Source organism: Tupaia chinensis, unplaced genomic scaffold (genome assembly GCF_000334495.1).
Source record: "Tupaia chinensis unplaced genomic scaffold, TupChi_1.0 Scaffold147351_1, whole genome shotgun sequence".
NCBI lineage: Eukaryota > Metazoa > Chordata > Mammalia > Scandentia > Tupaiidae > Tupaia > Tupaia belangeri.
Genome location: NW_006207202.1, coordinates 93,805 through 101,212, shown reverse-complemented (window position 1 = coordinate 101,212; position 7,408 = coordinate 93,805). Strand labels below are relative to the sequence as shown.

The following is a 7,408-nucleotide window of genomic DNA, read 5'->3' as shown; positions in this document are numbered from 1 at the left end:
GTAAGAAAGCAACAGCTGGGACTTCTAACTCAAGCTGGGCAGTTATCTGATTCATGGGTTCCTGTGTCATATTCCTTACCATTTGCACATGAATTAACCAGCAACTCTTATTCCATGCCTTGGAGTGGATGAGAAGAGCTCTCTAAGGTTTATTCCAATTCTAAAAATCTAAAGTCCCTATGCCTTAGGTACTATGGGCATGAAAGAATGATAAGACCTAAGGTTTTGTCCCAAGGAGCTTACAGTCTACTTAAGATAAAGCTGATATAAAAACAAGCCAAGAATAGCACACAAGTAGGGCTGTTACCATAGAACGATGTAAAGAGACGTGCTCGGTTATGTGTTCAAACAAGAATAACTGCACACGTGCCATTTGTTCTGCAGGACCATCAAGCAAATGGCAACTGTCCTCCTTGTCCCTGCTAGTACAGATAAAAAGGAACTAGGACTTAGAAGTCAGTGGGTTAAGAAGGAGGAAGGCCAGGATTTAAATGCAAGCTACTTTTCCCAAACCCCATACTCGTTGGGAGTCACGGTATACAGTGGCTCTCAACCACGGCTGTTCCTGGGAATGACCTCGGAGCTTCACAAAGAACTGATGGCTGTGTGCCAGGCCTAGAGGCTCTGATGCCATTGCCTGGGTGTGGCCTCAGCTTAGACCTGCAAAAGCTCCCTGGGTGATTCCATTGCATAAAGAACCGCTCATACCAAATGACCTCAACTTAAGCAAAGGCTTAAGGAACAACCTTTAAAGAAAGATTACTATTATCAATAAAAAGCTAACACTTAGCTAGGTCTTCCCATGCACCACCTACCTTAAATAATCCTCACGACAGACTTTATTATCCCCCGTTTTACCAGTGAAGAAACTGAGGAAGGACAGGTAGTAAGTGGGGAAACCAGGGCTTCAGCCGGGGTGCACCTGCGTCCCAAGTGCATACACTGCACCCCAATTACGTAGACCCTCACACCCAACTGCTCTGTTGCAGTGTCTCCAGTTGGCTTCAGAAGTGAGTTAGAAAGTCATCCAACAGCTCATTCATGAGCTAAAGTAAACTTGGCACTTACCAATCATATCAGTGAATCACTGCTGAACATTCACCTAACCGCTTTGGCTTTGTGCTTTGTGTAACACGATGCCACAGACGAGACCCAGCGAGTACAGACTCACTGAAACGGGTGAGGATCAGCCAAAGAAAAATGCTCCGAATCCACCTTCTAGTTGCCACCATGCTTGAGAAATGTCAATCAGCAGCAGCAAAGCCCCCTTCTCCTCCAGGCTCAGAAATAACCTGTAGCTCCGGGGTGCTGCCATGATTCAGACCGGATGATCACAGGCCATGCCATGTGCCTCAGGTAGGATCAGCCAGCTCTTTGAAGTTTTTGCAGTTACCAAGGCACTCAGGGAGTTGGCCAGAAACCCCTAGCCATCAGGAGGGAGGAGAGGGGAAAGAAGGTAGTTCCATTCCTACTAGAGGGAAGTTCCCATTCCTACTCCAAGAAAGAGTAGGGGGGCCGGCTAGTGTCACAGTGGTTAAGGGGTCGGGACTCCCACATGGTCAACCACAGTTTGAGTCCCGGACCCAGTGGCTTGAAACTCACACCGAGTGCATGTGCATGCATGCCCAAAATCTTGAGAATGGAGAAAGGATTGCAGGGTGGACATTCCTCCTGGGGGAGGTGATTTCTAACTTTCTGTCTGTCTCTGTCTCTCTGGCAAGCACAATGAGCCTTATAGCAAAAATCTCTCTCAAAATAAATAAATAAGCAAACAAGTAAATAAAAGAAGCTATCTGGGGTACTTTGTGGCTCAGAAACAGCTGCTCTAAGCCCTTATTGAGCCGTGTGGGGTCAAACGAGGCTGCACAACATGCAATTCATGTGGAAGGACCTCGGGCTGGGAAAGCCTTCTCCTCTTTTTGGCACAAATCGAGAACCAGATGGCTCCTACCTCCCAGTGGTGAGAGATGAGGACTCACGGGTCGGTTCCTGAGCTATCTGGGTCACGACCTCCCTCGCTGGGAACTTAAAGAGCAGGGTTGCTATCTTGGGTTGGATCCTATATCCAAGGACCTCCACCAGGACGGATCGAATGTCATCCCCTCCAGCCTAGAAGGTCAGGGTGATGTGAGCTGCTTGTCCTGCCGCAGCCTGTGATGTTTTCTGCCGGCCTCACCTTTCAAGTGGCCATCTGCTCCAGTACAGGGGAGCTGGGAGACCTTGAGATACCCACCCCCCCCACACACAGTCAGGCCAGCATTGCTCTGCCAGCTGACCCTGTGAAGGAACAGGAAGCCAAATCGAACAGGATTCTGGAGTGCACCGTTTGAAGATAATGACTGTGGATGACTGGCTGGTCTGTTTTCTTCCAATGGTATCAACAGGATTCCTTCTCGTTTCTTCCAGGTTAATCCCAGGCGGCGGGAATCTGACCCACTGCCATGGTGCTGCCTCTCTCCAGCCTAATGCTTTTAATAACGGGGTAGTCTTGACCTCTGAGAGGAAGCAGCATGTTTGACACTTTTCGCTTCTTGCTAAGCCTGGTCTTGGGCAAACAGCAGGCATGCAACAACAACAACAAGTAATAATAAAATGGTCTATGTATACAAATGATAATGGTTTTTGTGTGGTGCTTTATCATTTCCAAAGTGCTTGTTACTTCCACAATCTCATTTAACTCTACTTTTTTCTCTTAGAGAAATGTTTGTTATTGGTCATGTGCGCTCACTAGAGAGACAGAGACAGAAAGCGAGAGATCACCCCTCCCCACACACACTGGGGGATGGCCACATGGCATCCCCCTTCTCCTCCATTCTTCTCTCGGGCGTGCCCAGCGTAAATTTTAAGCTGCCAGGTCTGGGACTCACACCATGGTCAACTACATGGGAGTCCAATGATGTAACCGCTACACCATCTGCTGGTACCTCTCATCTAACTCTTACAAAAATGGTTTTATTCCCATTTATGATAAAGTGCACAAAGGTACACACGAGCGTGAGACAGAGGAGCATTCTACACCGGGATGATCACGCCACCCTTTTTTCCGTCCTCCAGTCCATGAGATCTAGAGCACCTGTGCGCATGTCTGGAGGCCATGTTTCAGGGAGACGTGGTCAGAGATTTGAACCCTGGTTGCCATGTGGGATCCAGCTTCTCTTGAGCAGTGAGCATTACTGCTACACCACAGAAATGGCCCACGACAATCTTTTAAGACACTATTACTCTCCCCATTTTACTCATAAAATATAGCTTTTATGAGGTCAAGTGATTTATCCAAGATCATACATAGAACTAGGACTTGACCCCAGAACATAGGATCTCAATCTTGACCTTTTGCTTGTTCCTTATTCCATTGCTGCCTGGGTGAGACAAGGTCCTTGTCCTCAAAGACCTTGAAGTTCTTCAAATATCAATACGCTCATACCCAGACACCAACAAGACCACATACAGCTTACCTGCAGGGTTTACAGGTCATGATAGGAACAAGACCAGCCACTGCTGTTCAGACAGCTGCAGTATGGCTTAGGCAGGGCCAGGAGAACCCACGTGGGTAGGGCTTGGTTACAAGGGTAGGGTGGGGCTGCTAACTACACCTCCCCCCTTCAAGGCTTCTTCCTCCTCTTCTCTTTCTTTTGGTTAATTTCCTTTCATGCTATGACTCACTATGTGACAGGAGGGGCAGATGACTTAGTGCCCTCTGCTGGCTCTGATTGTCCCATTGCTGCTCATACCTGTCCCTAGGGAGCAGAGGTTTGCAATGTTCACTGCCCATCACAACTGCCTGAGCAGCTTGTTAAACAAGAACACATGTTCCACCCAAGGCTGCTGGTCAGACACTCCCAGAGAGGGTCTTCGGTCTTTTGTTTTGAAAGCTCCCCAGGGATTTCTGATACATAATAAGACAGTTGCCACAAATGCTCAGCAGGGGGGACTACTTTAGACAAAGCCCCCAAAGTGCAGAAGTGTACAAAGAACCCTAGACTTCTGTCCCAGGCTCAAATCTGCCACAAACGAAGTCACTACCTTTATGCCTGTTACTTAATCTGAACTTCAGTCTCCAACAGAAATCCTGGTGAACTGGTTTAAGAGTTGTTGCAAGGAAGTTAAGATGTTTCTGCAAGCACTTTGTAAACATCTATAGAAATGTTGCAGCTCACAAATTGTCGGTATACTACTCACTACATTGTAGCATACTGTAGCAATTTATCCCCCACCTCCCCTATTAGACTGAGCATCCGGGTCAGACTTCGCATCTAACTTTTCTTGGAATTCCCAGCACCTAGCACAGGATGACTAAAATGCTTCTTAAATGAATACTGAGCGGTCTGCCAAAAAGCCAAGAGGGCAGAAATGGAGAGACACGGAGAGGTGGGGAGATGTTACTTTAATAGTTGATCCAAATATACAGCAGCTACCCGAGAAGTGCAGCTGAGTCAAAAGGAAGCTCCTAAACAGGGCTAAGCCTCCACTGAGGAGAATGAAGTCAGCGTCCTGGCAGGTCGGGGGCAGCACCCGCTAAACCTCTGACAGCTGCTGCCCAGCAACTGTTTGGGGCAGGGTGACAGCAAGGGGCAGTTTCCCAGCAGCGCCGCGCCCTGCTCAGGGCCCAGCCTCCCGGAGACAGGGTGTCAGTGGCATGTGCTATTTCGAACAGCACTGTTCCCTGCCAAGCGCTGCAAGGTGGCGTCGTTGGCAAGAGACGTGGTGCGGCCCATGACTTCAGGGTACCCCAAGGGGCTCGAACTGAGGCTGCAGGATGCTGGGTCATGGGACGAGGGACTGGCGTGTGAGGCACAAAGTTGGCTTCGTACCCCGTCTGGCTGCTGCTCTGCCTCCACTGGACCTTGCAGCTGCGCTCGAACCCACTTCTCCCCGGAAACACGCGCCTCCCGGGTTACGTAGCAACGACGCCCCCAGTTGCATAGCAACGAGGATCCCGGCCTCCAGTTTGCTCCGACTGCCAAACTACTCAGACCCCTCCCCAGACCACTTGGACCCTCCAGGCCTCGTACTTCCAACCTGGCCCCGCCTGCAGCGCCTGCCGCCTCCCCATCTCGCGTGCACCCCTCCCTAGTTCCAGTCTCGGCCCGCACTCACCGGACTCCGGTCACCGCTATCCTTCACGTGCGACTTCGCTAAAACGCGCCACCAAACCCGCGCCTCAACTCCGGGGCGTTGGTTTAGCATCTGCGCATGCGCAAGGCGGGATTAGCGCGGAGACCGGCGGGCCACCCTCACACCCAAGCCGGCTGGGGCTGTGAGCGCATGCGCTTTGCCCTCTTTGCGTTCTTCAACTTTCCCACTGAGAGAATGGTATCGGAAGTTCGAGCTGGGGACGGAAGTCTCTGGCAGGAAAGGGGAAATCAGTGACTGTATCTGATTTGTAGCGTGGGTAACATGGTCTTTGAAATCTGGTCGAAGCGAATCAGCTTCTTTAACCTCTCGGGATTTAGGACAGTGTAGTTCCCGAGCGCCAATACCCCCGAGGCATTGTGGGAAATGTAGTTCTAACGCAGAGGTGCCCCAGGGCACCTGGTCTGAGAAACTTTTCGCGGGGCAGGGGGGAGGAAGCACAAAGAGAAAAGATATTAGAGAAGCATTCAGAGGCAAACAATGCTGGGAAGATTCATCTGCATCCTCAGAGAAGAAATCCACGCCTTAATTCTGCAGATGGCTCCCAAACATTCACTCATCACTTTAGGGACAGGAACCCAATCCTCACACCCCATCTATACCACAAAGGCAGTATTTTGAAAGAAATCAACCAGTGACCTCTTGCCTGTTTTATAATCCTGGGCATGTCGCTTAATTTCTCTGGGCCTCCGTAGCTTGACTTTAAAGAACTGTAAAGTACTAGAAATACGACTTTATAGTAATGTGCAGTTGCAATGAAGTAAAGCAAGTGACCTTAAAAAGTAAAAATCCAAGTTGTGTGATTGTTTTGAATTATGTCATTGACTGCCATAGGACAGTTCCCCTTTGATGTTAAAACCTGATCTCCAAACTCTAATATGCAACGTTTTTTGGAGAGATTTTTGCTATAGGGCTCATGAACTCGCCAGAAAGACAGAGACAGACAGCGAGAAATCACACCCAAGGGGGGATGGCCATGACCCAATCCCCTGTCCTCCATTCTCCTCTTGGGATCTTGGGCATGCACTCACATGCACCCAGCTTGAGTTTAAGTCACCATGTCTGAGACTTGAATTGTGGTGGACTGACTACATGGGAGTCCAGCGACATAGCCATTACACCAACTGCTAGTCCCTAATATGCAATTCTTTTTTTTTGAGAGGTTTTTGCTATAGGGCGCGTGCGCTCACCAGACAGAGAGAGACATAGAGACAGAAAGCGAGAAATCACCCCCCGGGGGGATGGTCACGCCGCAATCCCTTCTCCTCCATTCTCCTCTCAGGATCTTGGGCACGCACGCACACGCGCCCAGCGTGAGTTCTAAGCCACCGGGTCCGGGACGCGAACTGCGGTCGACTACGTGGGAGTCCAGCGACATTGCCATTACGCTAACTGCTGGTTCCCATAATATGCAACTCTTAACAGCCTTTTAATTATTTTTTTAAGAGTTTTTTTTTTTGGGGGGGTGGGTACCAGCAGTTAGCGTAATGGCAATGTCGCTGGACTCCCACGTAGTCGACCGCAGTTCGCGTCCCGGACCCGGTGGCTTAGAACTCACGCTGGGCGCGTGTGCGTGCGTGCCCAAGATCCCGAGAGGAGAATGGAGGAGAAGGGATTGCTGCGTGACCATCCCCCCTGGGGGATGATTTCTCACTTTCTGTCTCTCTGTCTCTCTCTCTGTCTCTCTGGCGAGCACACGCACCCTATAGCAAAAACTTCTGCCTTAGGGCACGTGTCCTCGTGTGGGGAGGGGGAGTGGAGGGGAGCTGAAGACAGACTGTGAGAGGGAAAGTGAGAAATGACCCCCCAGGGGGATGGCCACACAGCAATCACTTCTCCATTCTCTTCTAGGGATCCTGAACACCCATGCACATGAGCCAGGCCTGAGTTTCAAGCTACTAGGTCTGGGACTTGAGCTGCCGCAGCCCTTGGTCAGCCCTGTGGGAGTCCAGCCAGGTAACCACCATGTCATCTGCTTGCCGATTAGCCTTTTAATTCTGCCCTCTTCCCAGATTGCACACTAGAATAGCTCCTAGTTTGTCACCTCGCCCAGTTTCCTTTCAAGTGTTTCTCAGCCTCATTGGTCTTTATCTGAAGTCTCATCACTTCCTCCCATGGGCTCTGGTAGCAACCTAGGCCTCACTCTCTAGCCTTCAGTTATTTATTTACTTACTTATTTTGGTGAGAGATTTTTGCTATAGGATGTGTGTACTCACTGGAGAGACAGAGAGGTAGAAAGAGAGAAATTACCCCCCCCCCCCGGGGGGGGACAGCA

The 7,408-nt window shown here is 50.0% G+C and overlaps 1 protein-coding gene and 1 pseudogene across 1 annotated transcript in view; one reads left to right on the top strand and one right to left on the bottom strand.

Moving 5' to 3' along the window:
• TMEM109 (transmembrane protein 109) overlaps positions 1 to 5,217 on the bottom strand; it is a 9,483-nt gene extending 4,266 nt beyond the window's left edge. Inside the window, exon 1 of the mRNA XM_006169626.3 lies at positions 5,098 to 5,217. The gene's annotated coding sequence lies outside the window, so the exon portion shown is untranslated. The remainder of the gene's footprint in view (positions 1 to 5,097) is intronic.
• LOC102470733 (FUN14 domain-containing protein 1 pseudogene) overlaps positions 1,137 to 7,408 on the top strand; it is a 14,200-nt pseudogene continuing 7,928 nt past the window's right edge.